The 19,022-nt window shown below is 35.8% G+C and overlaps 1 pseudogene; it reads left to right on the forward strand.

Annotated features, from left to right (window-relative positions):
* The first annotated feature begins 17,327 nt into the window (after positions 1–17,327).
* LOC114085118 (U4 spliceosomal RNA) lies at positions 17,328–17,395 on the forward strand (annotated as a pseudogene).
* The last annotated feature ends 1,627 nt before the right edge of the window (positions 17,396–19,022 follow it).

Below are 19,022 nucleotides of genomic sequence, written 5' to 3' on the forward strand. Positions count from 1 at the left end.
ATGTGTTTATCTCTTTTTCCAGGCTAATAGTCTTACAGAGCATAGTGCAATGCTGAACTGCCCTCCCATGCTTATTTCTTTCCACTTCATGAAGATCTGTCAAAAAGTTATAAAGAACTAGGAGAATGGATATTCAAGGTATGTCTGTTTTCACTGAGACTCTTTGGCTTTAAGAAAAATGTATCTTATACAAGGCAGTATCTGCAAATTGGTTTCTTTAACACACTTTAATTTGACATTATGGGCCTCATAGTATTTTAACAAAACTTCAGTGCTGACTTTGTAACTGTTTCATTTTCTGTTAAATATAGCAAACATATCATTTGTGCAGCTTACCTAGAAACACTGTTGCTCTCGGCTGCTGCATTTGTTGTTGAGTAGATATTTATTGTAACATCCCATACTCTCTATGTAAACACTTGATATTACTAGCTATTCATAACTGTGGTTTGGCATATTCATGAAATTAAACAAAGTAATTAATTTAGTTTCAGGCAAAAAACAAGAAAATATGCAAGGCTGTTGAAGCAACATGCACACTTGAAAACTTATAGAATTATTACAATAACAAAAAGCATCCAGCCTGCAGTAATAAAGTGATTTTTAAATTATTTTGTCAGAGAAATACATTTAATTTATCATTAGTAGCCTTAAAGATACAAATTTTAATATCTCTCCCTCACATTATCAGGCTACTTTCCATATTTATTGACTATAATTATTGCTCGTACTATCCCAAGACCAAACTAGTGCACGTGAGAAGCATCATTTCTTGCATGTGAAAGTTTCCTTATTCCACCATGACAGAGCATCTAACAAGATAATATCATTCAAAACTTGTTATCTAGAGTGATTATCAAGGGAGGAATATGATGGTGAAAGTAATGGAAACTAAGGTGATGGAAGAAAAATGGGAAAAGAATCTTCTTTCTTCTCTAACTATAACCTAGCTTAGGCATCTGGCTTAGCACCATGGGTAATCTATAAGTTACAAGAGAATGCTACCTTTTGAAAAGGACTTCAAAAATCTTCATAAGAAAATGCTGTCTGGCACGGATAGATAATGGGAATTCTAATCAACATCTGTGTGGTCATTACATGTCCGACCTAACATCTCCAATTTTTGGATGATTATAATATAATAAATGATTATAGTACAATGTCCACACTGAGTGAAAGTTAATCTTCCACAATTCCAAACATTCTTCAAAATCTTGCCACATCATTATTATCATGAATTATACATGCTGACTCTACACAAAATAATCTCAGCTAAAGTATATGTATTGGTAAAAACTAGGAATTCAGTAAAATTCTACGGTAAGAATGAGTTCCACATTGAAACAACGAACAAGGAAAAGACAACTAATTTAAGATACATACATCAATTACTGCCATGTTATTTATTAAGAAATCATCAATGTATGCCTTCCATGTTTGGTATATTTATTAAATATTTTAAGATAAAAAAGAAAGAAGGAAGTGAAGGAGCTAGGCATAGTGATGCCTGCAGTTCTAGCAACTTGGGGGACTGAAACAGGGGGCATTGCAAATTTGAGGCCAGTGTAGGCAATTTAGCGATATGTTGTCTCTAAATAAAAAATAGAAGGCCTGGGAATGTAGCCCAGTGGTAGAGCTCCCTGGGTTCAAATCCCAGTACTGAAAGAAAAAAAAATATTGAAGGAAAAAAGGAAGAAAAAGAAGCAAGAAAGAAAAGAGGAGAAGGAAAGCAGGCAAGTCACAGGAAAGTGGTTTTCAGTCACCACCTTTTGATAATGTAATTTCTTCCTATCCCACATGTTCAATGAAACCATTTTTTGCCATCTTCATTAACAGGGACAAAAATAATCCCTATCAAACTGCAAATTATTTCATTGATATGAAAAGGGCTAGTCATTATAAATGTCATATTTTAGTGAAGATAAGAAGACAGAGAAGAAGCTCTGCTTAATATAATAATTGAAAGGGAAAAGGAAAAAGATATCTAGAAACTAAGGTGCCTTTGTTTTTGGAAATCTTCTAGGGATTACCCAATATCTATCCTTCCCTCCTTCTCTCTGACTGAATCTCTGAAACTGTGAGCCCAACAAACTTTTCTTTCTCTATACTGAGACACCTGGTAAGAACAAGTTAGTGATGAAAAGCTAGCTAACATGTACTATGACCAAAGTTCATCCAAATGTCTGCCTCACTTCACCTTCCTTTTTGACCCACCTCCAGTTTTGGGAACTTAACTCTTGACACTATGTCCGACCAAAAAAATGATAATCTTAAAGAAAAAGAAAGAAAAAATAGATAAAATATTAAAACTGGTTTCCTCTTACAGATTGGTTGATACATCACCACTGAGGAAATAATTTTTATTCTGTACCAGACTATAGAAGATGGTTTTCAATAAACACATTTACCAGAGAAAGAGTATTTGAAATTGGCATATGAGAAATATCTAACAGAGCATTGACCAAAATAATCCTTTTTTATCCTTCTTCATACTTAATTTATCCTTAAATCATCCTCTTCCTGGCTTGTTCCTCAGGTTATAAAATATAACCTAGAATAGCTAGGGCCTCCCCTAGGTATGGCATGGTTCTTGACTATGATGCTCAGCTGCAGTATAGAAGGCTTAAAAATGATTTAGATAACAAGCATGATATTCTTATAAAATAGAGCAGAAAATAAGTTAATCAATATAAATAATTTTCTATTTGAATTAATTTATTTTAAAATTTTTATTTGTTTTTTCCCAATATACATGACAGTAGAGCATATTTGACATATTTAGACAAACATGGAATATATCATATTCTAATTGGGATCAGTCTTGTGGTTGTATATGATGTGGAAATTCACTGTTATATTCAAATGTACATAGGACAGTTGTGTCAGATTCATAAATGGGTTCTGAGGGTTTCTTAATAGAGATTTCTATTTCTTTCCCTATGTTCAGTATATATTTTGTTATTAAGATCTTACAAAGAAATTTATGAGCACATAATTTCTTTAGAACACAATTGCAAACCAAATTTATTGCATATTTCCATTTAGTCATATCCTTCATCTTGGCTGTAGTTGGGTTTTTTAAAAATGGGGGGAAATTTTGAGAGAAGGAAAGTAAGAAGGAGGGGTTTAGTAAGACATTAAGTGGCTCTCCAGGATCAAATTATTTCCTTTTAAGGGAATGTGTATAAATAACTTGGAATGACTGTGTTTCACAGAATTAAAAGTAAAACTTGATTTATTGAAAAAGAATAAGAATATAAACAATACAGAGTATTATATAACATAAGTCTGTTACATGAGTATCTTGTTTCCCTGTGTATTGTGTTAGTAAGATTGCACCAGAAACCTAGAATAATCAGAAGCAGCTCTTGAATGGGGGGAAATGTCCTTTTCATTCCATTTAAAATGAGAGCATAATCTTCAGGCATCATGTGACAATGCTAGGATATTTTGTGTGACCATTCTTAGGCTCTCTTTCTCTACCCAATTAGAGCAAATGTCTTTAATGCAACAGAGCTGTCTTTATAGTTCTTTATAGGAAAAAAACACAAAATCTTTTTCTGATGGAAAACACAGATTTCAGTTTGAATGTAACTTTCTTTATGTAGCATGTCTGTATGAATGGTGGTGTCTCCCCTTAACTGCAAGGAAACAAGTTTCACAAGCACATTTAATTTGACATTAAGCTCTTAGTTCCCTGTGCTCCTTTATTGCATATAGGCAGCTACAATTTCCTTTCTTCTGTCTGCTGCTTCTTCCATGTTTAGAACTAAGCTGCCATCCTCCTGCTTGCCTCTGTAGTGTACTTCCTACTTTCATTGATGAACTTACCCTTGTCCTGCTGATTGACTAAAAATACATTGCCTGCAAAATTTGTTTTTTTGAGACATTTCAACTTTTCAATATAAGAAAGTATGTAATTTTTCTTTTAATCATTACTGTGTTCCTTTTTAAAATGTAAGAATAAAATAAAATTCAATCAAATGTCAATATGCCCAGTATTGCAAAGTTGATAAGATTTTACTTACCCCTTTCACCTTTTGATGTTCTCTTTCTCTATAGCTCAAGATTTACAACAAAATAATAAATGATGATTGATTCTCGTAATGAAATCTTTTGAACACTTGCTTAGGTCTCTGAAGGTATAAAGCAATGTCAAGTTGTATAATTCTTACTTAATATCATTATTTTCATCCAGGTCTTGTGGTGCACACCTGTAGTTCTCAGAAGACTGGGCAGGAAGATCACGTGAGTCTAGGAGTTCCAGACCAGCCAGGGAAACATAGTGAGTCCCATTGTCAAAACAAAACAAATTTTAATTCTTAAATGATCAAAGTAAATTTTTACTCTACCAAAGATTTTTATTGCCCTCCAAACTCTAGTGGTTTGTGACTTTGTTGAAATCTAACTCTTTATGTATTTATTCATTCATGCATACCATGTTTATTCAAGAGATATTTATTGAGCATCTATTGGGTACCAAATACACAGATGTTTAAATTAAAGGAGTATGGAAGGAAAGAGGATTGTATATATACTTAGAGGATCATTGAAGGGTAGACATCAGACTACCTGCCTATCTTTACACAACTCTGTGGTCTACCACTGCGTAAAGAAACAGATCTCATAAGTGGCACAGCTGGTAAAATATGTGCCCAGAGTACCTAGATTCAAATCCCACTTTTGTCACTTTTAGCTATACGACCTCAGAAAACATTTTAACTCTTTGTCTCTTTGCATGTAAAATTAGAAAATTATAGTAGCTACCTCATCACTAATCAAATGAGTCAATATTTGTAAAGTATTTTAAACAGTATTCAGCACAAACTAACCTTTATACTTTAAAATAAATAAAATACATTATGTATGTTATGAAGTTTAAATGAATTTAAACATAAGTGAAATGCTTAGATCTCTACTTCAAGTGCTCAATGAAAATTAGTTTTAATTATTATTCCTGAACATTCCCCTTCTAGGAAGCTCAGGCCTCTTTTGCAAGAATTTTTACACATATTTCAGTCTACAAGACCTTGTCACTCAATCATCACTGGCTTGAGCAGAAAGAAAGCACCTAACCAAAAGCAGATGTTCCACCATAAGCAACTGGAAGAATCTAATCATCCCTCTCTGGAATTTCCAATGAGGATATAGAAGAGAGTAGGCAAGGCAGTCAGGTAGCAAGAGGTGAAAGAATAATCACGCAGAGAAATCCCCAGGGACTGGTAAAATTCTGAGTCTATTCCCAGCAGACGAAGAGAAGGGATCCTAGGACCCCTGATGCTTACTTAGTTACACACCTAGATCCAAGTGGTCTTCCTACCTCCTAAGGCTACTGTGTTTTCTGTTTGTCCTATAAGACCTCATGCTGTGTCCTCTTGTTGTGTACTAAAGCCATGGCCATATCTCCTTTACATGTTAATGAGTGACCACCATGATGTATTAATATGGCTTGAAATTTAAAAAGCCTCGTCACTAAGTCAGAGGGAGCTAAGGTGCAGAGCGATTTCAAAAGCTGGCTCTCAATCCTATGTAAATATCAGAATCACCTGTACTGATTTTCACATGCATAACCTAGGCCCTATCACACAGATGCTAATTCATAGGCTGGAGGGAAGCCTAAACATTAATATCTAAAATTCCATAGACATTACTGATGTACACCATAGGCTGAGAATTATCAGGGGTATTCAGAGAAGATGCAAGTCCAGGCCAGGGAAGAGGGGGCACAAAAGTGAGGATGGCTTGTGCTTAAAGATGTCACTATCTTGTGACTGCCTCACTAATTATGTACCAAGGACACTTTTCCAGTATGGAGGATGATCTTTCTAGAATGTATTGCACTCTTTCAAAATATTGACTGGCTCCCTGCTGGACATGAAATATAGCCCAAAACCTATAATGCAACATAAAGGAATCCATGGAAGTACTTCCTTCTGCACTATAGATTTCCAGTCACATCTACCTTGTGGTCATTCTTGAACATTCTATGTGCCATTAAATCTTCATGCCTTTAATTCATGCTGATCTCTGGGCTGAGTTGTCCTTTCCTACTCTTTCAGTCTGCTGCAAAGCAAAAGTTGTAAGAATAATAACAACTTAGAAATCATGGTACGCTTTCCTCAAGCACCATTACATCTCTTCCTCATGTGGCTATCTTGAGAAAGAGATACACTATTAATTTGAGCTTTATCATCCTGACATTGAAGTTCACACCTAACCTGTGTGAACTTTACCATTACCTAACCAGTAACTGATACACAGTAGAAGGTCAATAAGGATTGGCCAGAAATAGGCAACTGGAAAAAGTTTTGTAACATCAGAGGCCAAGATTATTTTTAATTGTTTTTACACAATACTTTCCAAGGTTGAAACCTCAACCTTTCTAAACCCAGATCCATTGACATGCCATGAAATCCTCCATAATGTCCTCTATCTTAGTGCTCAACTTATAAAGATTAATAATAATATTTACTGGTTTCAAATACTCCATATGTGCCAGGCAGTGTGCTAAGGGCTTTAAGACACATTATCATAGGGCTGCTTTACCAAGGAGGATAGACAGAGGCTTAGGAAAGTGAAACAACTTACTGGAGGGTACCCAACTAATAAGCTGGAGAGCCAGCCCATCGATTAGAGTTCATGTGCTTGACCCACATGAGATATCACTGCTCTACTCAGCCATTACATTGTTTTGCTTGTCTTAAGGTTAATTATTAACATGCATTTCTTCTCTATCCCTAAAACTCTTTGGGTTTAGGAAACATCACAGATCATACACACACAACACATATCCATGATGCTTTAACCTTTAACAAATATCTAGCAAGTTTATTAATATGAATATGACAAGAATCCTTAGAAGAGGGAGATCCAATTTCATCCATCTCTATTTATCTGTATTTTCATTACACCTCATCAGATTCATCTAGAATGATATACTTGATAAACCTTTCACCTGATCCAGGCTTCCTTTACCCTGCCTTCCTTCCCATGAAGGTCAAATGAGATAAGCCGTAAGATTTCATCTAGGAAAGCATAAAATGTTGATAAATTTCTTTTACCCCTCCCCACCCCACCCCACCCCGGCAACTTACCCTGCTCCAGCAAGACAGTCATGGACATTAAGAAGTATCTTATCTAGTAAGCTCTTTATCTCAAAAGATTGGGTTGCTCTATTTCTCAATACTGTTTATGTTTGCTGAAGCTAGTAGGCTCCTGACCATTATATGCATGCCACAGTGAAGGTAAATAATACAAAATATGAGTGAATCCAGAAATCCCAATTTTCTAAACTATCATCAGATAAATTATATTCTCATCTCTCTGAAGCACACCTCTGCCAAGCTTTTGATGGAAGTCATACCTGTTTCTGCATTCTTTATTCTTGAGGTTTTCTTCCTCACTGAACTCAGTGACAACTATTCCACCTCTCATCTTATTTACTCATCTTATTTACATTATTTTGACCTGGATCTCTTGATGATTTTCACTACGTCCAAACCTGTCTGGCTTACAGGTGGTTCTCATTGCAACCCATTTAAGAATATCAACAGTGGTTTAGCAACAGTGACTCTGTTCACCCAAACAGCTTGTGACAGTCCATGCACAGATTTTTATCTCTTTACATAAAACTCCATCAATGTTGCAGGCTAAGACACAGAAACTTAAAACCATATGTTTCTGATATTTGGGGGATTTTTCCCCTTAGGCTTTGTGAATAGAAAAGAGATATCACATCTTCCTTGTGCTTTCACTGGCAAAAAGGTTCATTTGCACAACCTAAAGTCATTTGAGAATGAATCTCCATAATGTCTCATTATTAGTTCTGTCTAAAATTATGAAGATAGCAACACATGTTCACATATGAGAAACACTCAGTTAATCACTCCTGCCCAAGATCAATGTTTTACAGTTGTTCATTCTTAATGACATTTCAGCTACCACTACTACAAAACATTTAGAATGGGGACTCTGCAATGTTCTCACTGCTGATAAAAAAATAAATAAATAAAAATAAGGAAGAATTCAAGTTTTTTTGTTATTGTTATTGTTATTTTTTTTAACTCAAGTGCTAACAATAGAGCATTTTAGTTGTGGGAAGTCCACTGAGATTTTCAGGTCTGCCTTCCTCTAATATTTTGCATTCTGATTATTGTGATCACATCAGGTGCCCTTTCCTAGTTTCTGCAAGTAACTAATTAGCTAAACTGTACTGTGAAGTGCTAGGACTTCTGCTAAGCAGATTGCACATTTAATCTAATTTTTGTAAGAGATGGACACAAAATTATTAAACTCATTTAACAGATGAAGAAATTGAGGCCTAAAGAGGTTTGGTATATCTTTGGGAACACTTACCTAGTAACAATAGACCTGGGATTTGAAACCAGCCATGTCTGGTTCCAAAGTCAAACTTCTAACCACATGAGCCACTTACAAAGATGCTGACCAATCTGCAATATCCACAAAGGGCCTTCAGTCCCAGTCAGATTCCAATGGCATTTCTGACTGTTTTATCCTTGTGCACAAGCCATACAATCAAACCAACGACACTGGCCTCTAAGCAATTGCTCTGTCCTTGTTCCTCTGGCCATACAATGGAATTGGAAAGAATCTGAGACCAGTGATACCTTTCTCCATTTAAATTATATTGAAAGGATTTTTCCAGAACATATTCTCTGTTGTCATCAGGTCAGTCTCTCTACTACCTTATTTCAAATTATTTTAGCCAGTGTCCTGTGGCTATGCAGTAAAAACTGCCCAGGTTTTAGTATCCTTAAAAATAAATTTTCATGTCAATTCTTTACCCTCTTTTTCCCCTACCCGACATAAAAAAACCTCCCAAATTCCTAATTCTCCTGACCAGAGGAACAGGGAATTGCATAACAATTTGCAATATATCTTTCCAAGTACTCTTTTAGGGGTCTCTGACATTATTCCGAGTGACTGTGTAAGAGCAAAGTCGAGGCTCTGAAACTGTTCTCTGCTATAGAGTGACAGGTAATTTAAGATTTTAAAAAAACTTTTGCCCTAGATAATACTTGAAAATCCAGCCACATATAAAGCCATGCTTTCACCTCTTTAAATCTGTTCTGGGGCCTCAATTCCTTGTTTCTCAGCCTACATATGCTATCATATATAATGTCCGTGGAAACATATTGATTTAAAGATCAAGTCAGCAATGGAATTGGGCTCTTTGCAAGTTACCTTGGTTTAACTACTGAAAACCTCTGTAATTGCCTCTGAGACTTGAGTCACTGAAACTTTAATTCACTGTGCTCTCACATGAAGGAACTTAACTGCCCACTCTAGGCTCCCACCCCTCCTAAATGCCTTTGGAAGGGAATGCCAGACCAAGCAAACAGCCTATTTGTGGGCATAGGGGGCAACTCTGTAAAATCTCAGCCACAGAATAACGTGCTGAGTATTACCCATCTGTGAGACTGGTTGTTTGCCATAGCTGTCTGGGGAATCATACCTCCTATGACAGTCATGAATTTTAAAAAGTACCCATTGACCTCTGACCTGTTGGTTTTGAGAAGGTGAATAAGCAAACAGTAGGATGATGATTCAAAGTTAAGCACAATTCAAGGAAAACCTGGAGGAGAGGTCAGAGCAGTGAAAGAGAAGGCAAAGCAATGGCTTCTCCAGGAAGAACTTCCATTTCCCTCCTGGGACTTGTGGATTTCCCACACTTTCCTAGGAAACCATGTAGATTACATATCCAACATTTTCATATACATTTCCTTGCATTTAAAGGGCACTTTTCCACAAAAGTCCAAAGCATTTTCTTATTTAGAGTAGTGAGTTTTTCTTCACTCATTTCCCAGATACAGGCACAGAAAAATTACATGTAAAATAATGCTAGAACTAATTTTCAGTTGAACTCTTTCTCAACCAACTGTACTTTGTGCATACATGCATAAGTATGTGCTGAAGATGTTAACATTATTTGAGGCCATGTGATAATGAGTATCTTAATGTTTTCGTATGTGTCTATGTTTCCTGTCTAGACAGCTAAGTGAGTTATCTCTGTCAGTTCATCAGCAAGAAACAATATTGAAAATAATTTCCTTTCCTACTATTTGCATGGAGAAGTAAAAGTCATTGTGTAAAAAGAAAAAAAAAAAAAGAAATGCTTTTCACTCCAAGGCTTTTCACACTTCTATGCTTCCCCCCCCACCCCCCGCCGCCCATAATTTAAACCTCAAACTGTAACCTTTCTAGTTCATTATTTAGGTCAGAACTTTTTCAATCTAGTAGACTTCTTACTGTGGTTTAGTAAGAAAATCAAAGAGTATCAGTATGTTTCATAGCCATATTCATAAAAGACTGAAGAAGTAAAGTATTACAAGTGGCAACAAGCCATAAGGTAGACAGAACACATTCTCTCTCAAACTGTTTCTCCTCTCCCACAGAAATGGCAACAATCCTCTTGTTGACTATTAAATATTAGCAGAATGAAGGTTTCAATAAAATATAATGTGTCATACTGTATGGTATGGTCAAGGGAACAGATCTGAGGGATTAATAGAGATTTTCTGTATCCAGAAGGTGGCTCATTCTAATTTGTCCACAAACACTGGTCTCAGAAGTTTCATGGTGGAAAAGAAAAGCTAAAACTACCATGGATATTCTCTAAACTATATTCCAAAATGGCAGGGCCAATTTTCCCAAGTTCCCTAGATGGCAAAAAAAAAAAAAAAAAAAGGCACAGAGAATAAGCAACCAAGCAAATGTTTCAGAATTCTTGTTTCCCATAAATACAGAGATCTTGTAATTATCTCAAGAGCCATACATTATTTATTTGGTCCCATGCCTTAACGAAGAAAGACTCAATGTTTATCATATTAAAATGGGAAGCTAAGGGATCATGAGGAAAGAAAGGAGAAAAGCATGGTTCTTAATGAATCTAGCCTTATGTTTCTTCAAATTTTTTTTTTACCAGCAATTTTATGCTCTGCAGGTAGTAAACAGAAATGGTGACAGCCAAACATGCATGTTGCATCATAACAAACCCGATGGATCTGCAAACAGTTGTTTAAGGTGCTCCTTTCCATTGGGAAAAACAATAGCATTTATTAGCAGCGTTTCACTCCACTCACATGATTTGTGTGTTCTTCACTCTCAAAGTGTCAGCTGTCAAATGAAATGATGGGGACTGACAGTTCAGAATTTTAAAAGTTCAGCTCCTTTCAAATGCACTAAATGAACAAGAGCTGCCTAATTTAGGCTGAAGAAAAAGCAACAAAAATCCCCTGTAAGTATGCAAGGTTTTATTCTACTTTTACATGCTTAGTATGCACAGAGAATGTTAAATACTTTTCAGCTGGATACACTGTTAATTCTATGAGTGAGAAAGATTTCATTAGGTAAGCTTCAGGCAAGAGTGGGCTACAAATGGAATTCCCTTTTATTTTCTGAAATTCACAGTATATGACCCATATCCAATGATAAATGGTCTATAAACTCTCTTGCTGTATTTAATTGCATAAACTTCCATTATATTCTACTATTAACACGGGAACACTTTGACACAAAATGTCAGAAGGGAAAAAAAGGAGTAAAAAACCAAAGGTTTCACTCTTAACAAAGTCAAAATAATGTTAGTATCCCTCAGAATCGTGTTCCACATGTAAGTTTGAAGCATACGGTTTTAAATATTTTTTCAACCAATTAGTTACTTTTAATTTTGGTAGCACGAAAATCTATTAATCACTATTTAATTATCTAGAGCTCTTGCCTGCCTAATTAGTGCTTTCCGTATTGCATCTTCAACTAAACTGGGGACCCTATCAACTCATTTATCTGCTACGTATTTGGTGCTCTGGTGAGTTAATTAATGAAAAAAAGAAAAAAAAACTCATTTAAATGGTTCATTCAAAAAAAACCTTATTAAACACTTTGAACATTAAATAAGCCGACTGATTTTATTGGGTTTTCATTGCCCTAAAAAGCATTATATAAATGCAAAATCCCATGTGACATTTCTTGGTAAATATACATTGTCAATGGAATCAGAAGAAGCGGTGATCAGTTGAGTAACAATCCCTCTTAAGTACACCGCCTGAGGCAGCAGGCTTTTGAAATCTTTTATACAAAAATGGGGACAATGATTAGACATAAGATTTCATTTGGAATTTTCTGGTGTGAGTCAGGAATACTAAACATGATTGTAAATGAAATTACATTGTTATATTCTAGGTAATGTAGTGTAAAATGCACTATACTATAACTATGCTTATAATACTGAAGAAAACAAAGACAGGGTAATTTCCTGAATCCCACCCGTCCCTCCACCACATCTCCCTCTTGCTTTGCCTTACTGAGGGGCTCTGCACGTTTCCTCCAGCATCTAACTCAGATGGCAGCGCCTCTGGGAACGTTTTCCCAAGTCTATGCTTGGGAACCTTCCTGAATGTTCTCATAGCACCTGGCATAAGCCTTTGTCTACACTTCCTACATGGAGGCAGTGGACTGTGGTAGTATAGAACCTTAGCCTCAGCCACCAACTAGGTTGTTAGGACTAAATGAAATGGGCTAAGTAAAGCATCTAGTGCAGGGACTAACACATCATAAACACATTATAAGCACTACTCCTTTTTCTTCTTCTTAGATCACACTCTACTGTACTTGTACATTCTGACACTTCTTCTGGTTCCTCACCTTTTCAAGGGAAGTGAAATACAACCTATTTTTCATACTTCCAAAACCTACTACTGTGCCTGACACAGTGAGCATTCACATAAATTCCTGTAATAACCGAATAGAACAAAGATCTGCAGTAACAAGTCTAAGAGATTCATTAATGAAATAAGCAAACTGAAGTCAAATTGCCCCTCCTTCTTATACAGGCAGTGGGAATTCTGAGACACAAACCATACCTATTAAGTGGTTAGGACATAATTCACCCTCAAAAATATTAGCTGTTTAGCTATTATTAACACCTACACTGTTTGCTCTAGATCTCCAATAGACTGTCAAATAGATACAAATATCTGATTCCTCATTCGAGTATTCATTCTGAGTCTCACCAGTTAAGGAATTGCCCATAGGAAATCAAAAGTTGTCATAGCATGAAAATATTCACTAGTGAACTGACCACTTATAAAATTAGTACCAAATCAAAATCTCCTTGGCAATTAGCATAGCACCTATCTTCTCCACAGAGTCAACATCTTGATCTTACTAATAATCTGATGACTACAGGCTTTCTATGCAAATAGAAATACAAATTAAAAAGTTAAAGTGAATAACTTTTTCAAAATGCAGAGCAACCAGTTCAACTAAGAGGTAAACTTTCTGTAGGTGAAGCAATTGTAAAGGAGGGAAATGAAAAAGATGCTGAGATTCAAATAAGACAATTTAAAAGCCAAATAACCAGAAAACCTACTTTAAAACTTATACCATTTTTCCTAGGAACATGTGAGTAATTTTTATTGCAACTTAAACTTGGTTTTTAAAATATTTTCATTTATTTTAAAGTTTGTAGATAAAGTCCAACCAGATCTTTTCTTTCCCCACTATTGCTAATGAAATTCTGGTTTCAATTCTAAATGGATTCACTGCAAGCAGCCTTTTCTGGTGGATTCACTTCAAGTGGCCTTACACACTGGCTTGAGAGAATAGATGTTATTTTGATGTTACCACCAACAACACTTCTCTAGTCATGTCCCATCATCCTCTGGTGGCTCACAAAGAAGCCCAATATACTATCCTCTATCCAAGTTCATAGCCAATTCACTTTTAAAGAGAAAGCAAGTAAAGTTCTGTACAGAGATTTTAATGAAATGACCTCTATCTCAAGATAAGTCTCAGCATGTTATGATCCACCCTTTTCAGGGCCATTTTCTCTCAGAGAAATAAGTTAATGGAAAGATATTAATTCTCCTATGCTAGGAAATGGGTCTTTTAATCCACAAGGGCTCCATAGCAAATCATTTCAGTGCCAGATACCCCAGTGCTCCAAAGAGTTAATGTTAATCATGTCTTCCTATAATATAATATTTCCATGTTATGTACAATGTTCCAGAATGTGTTGAGTCCTCTCTTACCATATTTTTCTTCCTGACACAACCACAAGTTGGGTAAGAAAAGAGAGAATTTATAAAACATTTTTTTCATCTATTTTTCTCTCTCATGTTGAAATCACTAAAAGGAAAGATGCATAATACTAAACTATTTATATTTTATTATGTAATACTTCTAAAAACATATTAAAGCTCAATATTCTTTGAAGCTATTCTATGGTCTGTGACTATCTTTTATCCAGGGATATTTACTTTATATCATTTGTAATTGTACATTATACGTCCTGTGTTTTTCAAATGTGACAAGGTAAGTACTTTTGTTTGCATTTTAGTGATGCATTTAAAGAAAAACTCCAGTACATTCATCAGAATGCTAAGGTAATCTTTTTTTCTCCATCCTCCTGTCAAGTGAGTTCAGCTCTAATTCAGGCAAATTCCTGACAGATATCAGAGTTCTATTTACTGATCATCTATTCTTCCCATCGGGATCATGATATTTTAAGTGAAAAAATCTAAAAGATTTATTGCTAATGGGATTCTACAAATGTTATCTTTGTTCCGGGTAAAAGTAATATATGATCCTGGCTTTGGAGAGTGTCTTTAATGTTCCTTTTTTGAATATGTATAACTCATTAGAGACTAAGAACAGACAGTAACTCATCATTTTTCCTACCTTACCTTAAAATATCTGCATTTCGTCTGTTTGAAAATAATATAAACTTGTGATTTAATTGATGTCATAACTTCGATTCATCACCACATTCATTGTAAACAAAGAGTCTCTGAATAATGAACAAAATGCTTATTGTTCACCAGAAGAAAGGTCATAACATGTTATATTTACATTTATGTCGTATCTTATTACTAAATCTGTATAAACCATCTCCCTTTATTATTTCTGAATGGGAGACTGATGATAAGTGCTATTTTCAAGATTTTTTTTAATCCTTTTTATTTGTCTAGGTAATTTGTGGGCTGAAGCATTACAAGGCTAACTCTCTGTTTGGCTTGTTACATTATTAGGGATTTGTAGCTCCCTAAAATCAAGAATGAGTTCCTAAATGTAACATTTGCATGGGTCGACAGCTTCAGGGGAGAGGGGTCAGCAGCCCTGGTGAAGGAAGAAGAAATCTGTCTGCATGATCCTAATTTGCTTTGAATAATAGACATTGGGCTTGGAATTGGGAATGATTTGTTATTAGGCTAAGCAGCAGGGAAGCTTATGGCTTATTATTTTTACTCTGGCTACAACTGAAGCAATGGGTGAGTAATGAGAGGGCCATAGATAATCATAATGATACTAGACGATGAATCGTGTGTGCCTGGGCGATAGTGCAAGTTTATCAGTCTGTGAAGGCCGGTAAGTTAATACACACTATAAATATTCAGATTACTCAAGCCTTTATTACATCTGCAAATAGCTACTGGCATGTTTTCCTTTCCCACTTTATAATTTTGATGATTCTGACTCCAAACCTTACCTTACCCATGTAGGAATTTAAATTAAATGTATCATATTGTAGTAGGAAAAGAAAAATGCACCCACGGCCGCCTGATCATCACACAATTAAAGCACTGACATTAACAATTTTTGTTTTCCTTGGTTTTCTGTTTTGTTTCTTTTGTTCATGGGACACCTGGAAATTGATTGCTTACCTAGTACAAGTCTCTCCAGTTTCTCCCTTCCCCATCCCTCCCCACTCAGCGAACTGGGCTCACCCAAGCTTTCTCATTTGCCATGCTCTGTCCCTTGTTGAAACTAAAGAGAATACAGGATCAGTCCTCTTTCTTTCTCAAGTATAAAGTCTTCAGAATTTAATTCAATGAGGTTGTATTTGTTACAATGAACGCAGATTGTTCAGTGGGGCAGATTTAAGAAATACTGAAAAGAGTGCATGGGCTCACAGGGTGGGGGCTACTGTGTGGGGGGTGTGGTTTTATACATCACCCCATGTTTGTTAAGGTCTAAAAGTACTGAAAAGGGTTTGTTCTGTTTGTGTAAAGGGCCTCCGTGCTCTGGGTCTCTAAGATGTAATGCTCAGCTCTTTTGCACATGAGCTTTCTCTTGATCTTGGGCTTGACATGACCAAATGCAGAGACCCTCGGGACTGACCCACACCGTTGCTCCAACCCAGCACCCAAGGAATGTACCACCTAAACAACCAAGTGTCTTCTTTTAGCATGCTGTTTATATTAACATTATAAACATTTAATATTAAACATTTAATATTAATTTGGACCATTGTTTCTGTATATGCTGCTATTTTTTAATCACCATTTTTTGACTAAATATTTTCACTTAAGAAATTAACTATCATTAAAAGGCTTGAGATCTCCCAGGAGAATGAAGATTTTTTCATCATATAAGGTGATCTAAAAAATTATTAGAGTCATTGGCAATATTAATAATGTTGAAGAGAGTTCCAAACCATAGGGCTGCATACTCTAGTTACAAAATGCCAGTCACAGACTTGGCTTCTGTGGCTTGACTCCACCATTGCCCTGTGTCCTCTGATTGGGAATTCCATACAACTCCATCCCATTGTTTTCTGTGATGCATTGACCAAAGGACTTAAAGCCAGTTCATCAGCATAGAAAGAATGGAGCCCTGGAACACAGGTGGATATTTATCCGAGTGTGAGAGTGTTCAGTAGGCTGGACTTCACAGAGTACGACCCCAAATTAGTTTTCTTCTCCATTACTATTTTAAAAAATTCTGTTAAATCTCCTTTCTGCTCTCTTGGAAAATGTTTTAGGAAGTTCCCTGTAGTTTTATGGTCACTTTAGGGTATTTGAGCAGTATTATTTTCAGTTGTAAAAATATCCAATCTAATCTAAATCAAAACTATTCATTCCAAAGCTAGCTCCCCTGCCCCAGCACATGCCTGGATCACAAGCAAGGACCCGAAGAGGGAAAACAGGGGCAGAGAGTGCCGTCTGGGTCTTCTCTTGTTTGATCCCCCTCCTAACCTGCTGCCTGTCTGTTTCAGGATCCTCCAAGGTTGGGAGCGGGGGAGCTGTCTGAGTGGGAGAAATGGAAGGATAAATCTTTGCTTGATTGATGCTTATGTAATATGCTCCTCTCCCTTCAGATCCTTCATCTCATGGACTGGTTTGGGGGCTCTTTGGAGGTTCCCAGATGGGACCCCTTTGCTGCATAGGCAATTCATGCTCATCCTAATCATTTCTGATTCCCCTCAGCTTTTAACTTGGTGCTATATTCATGGACTTTTATCCCTGGTAGGCAGCACTCAAGTGCAGGATCTTTTCTGAATGGCTCTACACATTAGTAATAGAGATAGCTTTGCGCAGTGGCAGTATGGTAGCCAATGAGGTTTATCCGAGGCGCGATTATTGCTAATTGAGATAGATATCTAGGGGTCCATAGAAAAACTCAGCATCAATGTCCCTCAAACTCTAGGACAAGTAACTTCTACATGACTCTCTTCAGGCTCTGCTCCCATTCAGTGGCAGTCTTGGATTACAAATCTCTTCAGGCTCTGCTCCCATTCAGTGGCAGTCTTGGATTACAAATCCCAGCTGAGAAATGATTTATTTCTTCTTGCAGATCCTTCTCATGACCATGCATTGGAGCTATCTCACATGATGCGGGAAGCCAGGAAGGAAAATATAAGCTTTCTTTTATGACAAAATGAAAGTTCAATTTAAAGACTGGGAACAGAATCTGAATTGACCATTCTTCAAAGAAGATATGCAAATGGTCAATAAGCAAATGTGAGATATTCAATATCATCTTGGGGATGCAAATCAGAACCACAGTGGGATACTAGGATGGCTATCATCAATAGACGGGACCATAAAAAATGTTAGCAAGATTGTAGAAATTTGTAACCCTTCATATATATTTCTCATGGTAGTGCAAAGTATGTAGCCACTTTGGAACAGTCTAACAGTTCCTCAAAAAGATTAAATAAAATGACCCAGCAATTCTAACTCAAGATTTATAGCCTAGAGCAATGAAAACTTATGTGCTCATGAAACTTGTACACAAATTTTCATAGCAGCCTTAGCATTATACCATCCAAAAGTGAACCTAATTCAAATGTCTATCAATTTGTAAATGAATAAAAAGTATTTTCATACAATGGATTATTAGCAGGCAATACAAAATACTGATATGTGATTCAACATAAATGAAACTTGAAAACTTTATACTTAGGTTTTTTAACAACCACATATGCATGACTCCTTTCATATGAAAGACCTATACAAGAAAATCTATGGAAGCAGAAAATAGATTAAAGTTTGTCTAGGATTGGAGGGGGTTATAAATGGGTTGAGAAATGATGACTAAGTAAGTAATTTCTTTGTGGAGGTAATGAAAATGTTCCAAAATTTTTGTGATGATTGCACAAATCTAACTATATTAAAAGCCATTGAATTGTACACTTTACATCACTAAATTGTGTAGTATATAAGTTGTCAATCATGCTATTAAGAAGCATGTTCTCACTCTATTCTTTTGAAACTCTGTAGAATTTTCTGAAAAGATGGAGAAGCTTGTGCATTTTCTGAGAGTATACAAGTACATACTTTGTCAGGTTTGGGATCACAATAGTGTCCAAGATAGGAAGAAAATCCCATTTAACAATCTGTTAAATTCCTAAGAATCTAAAACATTACTCATAGCATTTCACTTGTCTTCTCTTCATACTCTAATTTCAGGGTAATGATTAAACTTCCAAACTTTGCAGAATGGTACATATATTTTATAGAATGCATTACCCTCTCAAGTGATTCAGTTTCTCAGAACTCTGCTGGTTATGTATTCTAATTAAAGGTAGTCTTGTAATGAACTCAATAAACATTTGGTCACTACACAACTATTTTAAGAAGAATGTAGTTTATTACTTCATGAATTCTTCATATTTTTTTCTCAAACCTATGAGATAAGTATTTTTATATAATAATTTTAGAGAATGAAACTGAAACCCAGAATAGTTAAGAAACAGATACAAAATAAATCAGTTAATA

The sequence above is a fragment of the Marmota flaviventris genome, chromosome 2 (assembly GCF_047511675.1).
Source record: "Marmota flaviventris isolate mMarFla1 chromosome 2, mMarFla1.hap1, whole genome shotgun sequence".
Classification (NCBI taxonomy): Eukaryota; Metazoa; Chordata; class Mammalia; order Rodentia; family Sciuridae; genus Marmota; species Marmota flaviventris.